At 31.4% G+C, this 4,723-nt stretch overlaps 1 long non-coding RNA gene across 2 annotated transcripts; it reads left to right on the top strand.

The window, feature by feature from the left end:
* The first annotated feature begins 503 nt into the window (after positions 1-503).
* Positions 504-4,162, top strand: LOC123557407 (uncharacterized). 2 transcript variants are annotated; one of them, XR_008368091.1, is made up of 3 exons: positions 504-1,247; positions 2,093-2,202; positions 2,793-4,162. It is a non-coding gene; the product is annotated as an uncharacterized LOC123557407 (long non-coding RNA). The 2 variants fall into 2 exon arrangements; XR_008368092.1 differs by having other exon boundaries at positions 504-795.
* The last annotated feature ends 561 nt before the right edge of the window (positions 4,163-4,723 follow it).

Below are 4,723 nucleotides of genomic sequence, written 5' to 3' on the forward strand. Positions count from 1 at the left end.
AAAAAGTGGCTGCTTATGGCAGATGGCTGCTTAATGCAGGTAGTTTATAGCATGAATAACTATTTTGGGAAATGAGACACTGGCTGCCTAAGACAGGTTGGCTGCTTAATAGAGGTGACTGCTAAAGCAAGTTTTACTGTAAAACATTTATTGTAATGCAACTTGTCATATAAACTCACCTTGCAGATAGATTCATTTTGAACTAATCTTTAAAAAGATATTGAAATATCATGACTTTTTCTCCTAGGATAACACCAAAAAAGAACAGCACTAAATATTACAATTCTTTACACCAACATTCATTATAAGTTATACCTGGCCAAGGGATTCTTAGTTAATCAAGTAATAAATTATTTGGTTCTTTTAATCTTCTGTAGTGTACCTGTTGCTTGTCTCACAACAGGAGATTATCCCAGACTGCATGATAAGATTTTGTCTGCTTTATATTTAGAAACTCATAACAAGAGATCAACCAATGAAAATAAAGTCTGTGAACTACTTCTGGGGACTGTAATTGTCCCTCAAAAAGTAATCCTGAACTTTTTTTCTGTTTAATATCAGGGTAAACTTCAAAAATAATGAGTATGTAAGTGGAATAAAATCAACCTGTGGTACAAAAATATTTTTAACATCCCAGATGTATCCTCCAATAGCTGACTGTAAATGACACATTTGCCCAAGAATATCTAAATTTCAAATCTACACAGGAAGTTCTTTGTTTGAGAGCAGGATGGAGTTATTTTACTGTGTTTACATGCAGCTTGGAAGTTAACAATAACTAAAAGAATACACCAGGTGAGTTCATAAAATTTATTCATGATTTTCCAACAGCAATGTAGAATACCTATAGCAATGTAACAAAACTAGTAAATGGATTCAAACTGGAAGCAGGTGGCTTAGATTTCATTGTGTTATGCAACAAATGATTTTGCTTCATATATATTTTTGTTCATTTATTTAACAGCTTTTGTTTTGCAAAGTTCTATTAAGCAGCTGCAATTTCTAGTTTATAATGCTTTTAATTTACTAAAAGGAAAATTGGATACTTTTAAAATGAAATTATTCAATGGGGTCAATAAAATTTAAGCCAGAAGAGTTATCTCCAGAGGTGGCACTGCTGTATTACAGGGTAAACAATGCTACCAGTCAGCTGACCACTGTTTACTAAGTAAATTCAGAGAATTATAGTATGTGTTTTTAGCCTGTTATTAAATTGGTTTATTGGTGTTGCACACATTCATGTTAAGGTAATGAGAATTATGTTTTTAGTAGAAAGAAATGTTTAATATGGATTATTTACTTGTTATTAATCGATGATTATGCTCTTTTTTGAAAGTGTTTAACACTGTTTCGAAAATTTAGCAATAAAACACATATTAAGCAGCTATTTGTTATTTAGGTACTATTACCTTTTCTTTTGAATTCTGATATATTCAACTTCCTAGTTGTTTTCAAAATTAATATGATTTTTACAAAAAAAGATAGAATCTTTCAGTGAAGTTGATGCCTAGTCCCTTGGCTCCAACATTAAATTATTAAAGAGCCTACTAAAATGAAAATCTAAGTCTAACAATTACTCTTTTCAACACTATATAAACTGGAATGTACAAGTAAATGAAAATTGGTTATAATGTACAGATGTATGAGTTCATTTTAGAGGGGTCTTACAGAATACTAGTACATAATTATATATTTATGATGTTCAGGGAGATTATTTCATAAAAAGATATTTCTGTTAATGTAAATCAAACTTTCCATGAAATTAAATAAAATAAAAAGTTAATATTATACACTTAAATTCACAGTATTACAAAATTTGTATGTTTTAAATGTGTGCCAAAATTCAAAAACAAAATTTTTATATAATCTTATCCAAGGGTAAAGTTAGAAATTTTGTTAAATGTGCAGGTATTAATGTAACCCTCAATTTGCCACATCTGGAAAAAGCTGCTGATAAGATATTTTTGGCCCCATTTATTCATCATGATGTATTATACTAAGTTTTAATTTCAGGTCATTGACATACCTAATAAATAATAAACCAAATTTTTTTTTATGGACATCTAGGTTTTAAACTATATCTGTTTTTCAGGAATATATAAACAGCATACAGTATGAATGAATGACTGAATGGAGATAATTCAGTTAAGTGACCCAATGTATTGTGTTCAAAGAAGGCTCCATCCAACAATTCAAAGACATGTAAGTAATTACTATAGTATTATAAATACATGTACACACTACCATTGTTCTATGTTTGATTGAAAGTGGGCAACTGACAATTTTCCCGAATACGACTGAATCGATCAGCTTTATAATTTCAAGCAGAACCCACGACAGGTTTTATAATTATCTCCCTTATATCAAGCCCAGACCAATATTTTATTAAATGATTAAAAAAGTACCAAATTAAGTTATCACTTGGCATTCAACACAACTTTCAGTGTTTAAGTGCAGGTAACTGGTAGAATTTAAATTAGGTCACCATTTATACAATAATAGCAATGCATAAGTTGAACCTACTGATCACTACCCCAAAACATTGAATATCTGTCTGCATGCCTTTTTTGGAACCTTATTATACCAACATTTGAAATCAAATTGAAAAATACATTTTCTTGAAAATATAATAAGTAATGTTATTACTTGCTTAAATCTGCAGTGTTGCGTGTATGATAAAGATGCACTACTTTGAATACCATTTTAAATTTTGAAATTAAGGACAAAACTAATGAAGTAACTGCTTTTATGGTTTAACTGGTTTAATATCTCTTGGTTTATTATTTCAACAGGTTAATGCAGTGAGGCAACTGATGGCAAATGATGGCTTTGTGACGGTTAATGAAAACTACATGGTATTTTACACTGATGGTGGCGAACAGTGACTGAAAATTTCTCAACCAATAGTTACATTTAGTTGAAAGTGATGGTATAATCTTATGCAGACTATACTGAATTATAACAAACAGTGGAAAACATTGATATACTACAATGACAGTGGATCTGTATAGAAACTGGTGGCATTTTAGCTCCATATTGTTCCACCTAGTGAAGAAATGTCAAAATTCATAAGCAGTTTTGTTATACTACAGACTATTATGAAATTATAAATTAAGATGTGACATGCATAATGGTTTCTGATTTTCATTTCAGTCCAGTTCTGTCACCAACATGTTTCCATGGTATTTCCATGGATTTCCACAGTTATTTGCCATGGCAAGCCGTCCGAATACTCCACGGATTGCCATGGAATTTCACTGGTTTCCGCGGTCATCTGTGGTGTACCACGGAAAGCCGTGGATTTCCATGGAAAGCCATGGATTTCCATGGAACCCTGTGGCATTCCATTGAAATCCATGGAACTCCACAGATTTTTTTTTTGGATTTTTTTTTCATAAAAAGATTATGTAAATTGGCAGTCCGAATACTCCATGGAATATTTTCCATGGATTTCCATAGAATTCCATGGCAAATCTAGAGACGGGTTACTATAGGGAATTTACCTTTGTCAGTCTTTGAATTTTTGTACGTCAGTCTACATTTTTTTTGTGTCACTCTTTGAATTTTTGTAATGTTGCAAATGTTTTGCAGTTCTCATGAGATTTAGTTAACAACTGTCAGTCGTTATATGCATGGAGGCTTGTTTGGTGTCGAAATATAAAGATTTAATTATATTCTTTCTACAGTACATATTTTGAGTTAAATGAATGGAACTGTATAGACAGCAACAAGTATTGATTGGCATGCTTGATATTTGTGAGTCTGCTTTGAAAAATCACAATACCTCATCATTCCTAACAGTCTGATGTAACATCATATTTTTAAAGAATTTACTGTGTAAAGAAATGTAGATTTTGACAAAAGATCTAACATTTGCAAAAGTACCGATATTGTGTTATGTATTGAGCTATATATATATATGTATTTTACTGGATCAACCATTCGATGTACCATCAGAAGAACTATTCAAGGAGCTCAACTGGATGAAATTCCATGACCGAATCAACTACAAAAAAGCAATTTTGGTAAATCTTTAAATGGGTTGAGCTCTGATTATCTTAAAGTAAAGTTTACATATTTTCAAAATAAGTTGTTAAGATCTTTTTACATTGTTGTTTGTTCAATATGTTTATAAATGAAAAAGTATAGATATCTAAACAGATGTAAATGATCTTGGTTGTTTTTTTCAACCATTCATTTCAATGGTATCAAAATTATTTTCCAGTGTTAACAGGCTTTTTCTTTACACATACACACATCTGTTATTTTATCAAAAAGTTTCATTTAAAGTATAAGACTATAATATTTTCAGCTAAAACAAATGGAAATTTAGGATGATGTATATCCTTTCAATGCAAAATGATTATTGTAACCATGGCAGCTTGAAAACAACAACAGTTTTTCACAAAATCATTATTATCCCCCGCCGATGAAATCGGGAGAGGGGCATTGAAATGGCGTTGTCCATCCGTGCATCCGTCCGTCCGCAGCCATTTCTCAGTAACTAGCTGGTAGAATTTCATGACACTTAATATAAACATGAACCAACATACTGCGATGATGCCCATCAAGTTTTTTTTTGATTGGTCCATTTCCCTTAGAGTTATTGCCCTTGATTTAATGAAAAATGCCCAAAAATGTCCATCCCCAGCCATTTCTAAGTAACTATCAGGTAGAATTTCATAAAACTTGAAATAAACATGCATCAACATACTGCAATGAT

Source organism: Mercenaria mercenaria, chromosome 17 (assembly GCF_021730395.1).
Source record: "Mercenaria mercenaria strain notata chromosome 17, MADL_Memer_1, whole genome shotgun sequence".
Lineage (NCBI taxonomy): Eukaryota > Metazoa > Mollusca > Bivalvia > Venerida > Veneridae > Mercenaria > Mercenaria mercenaria.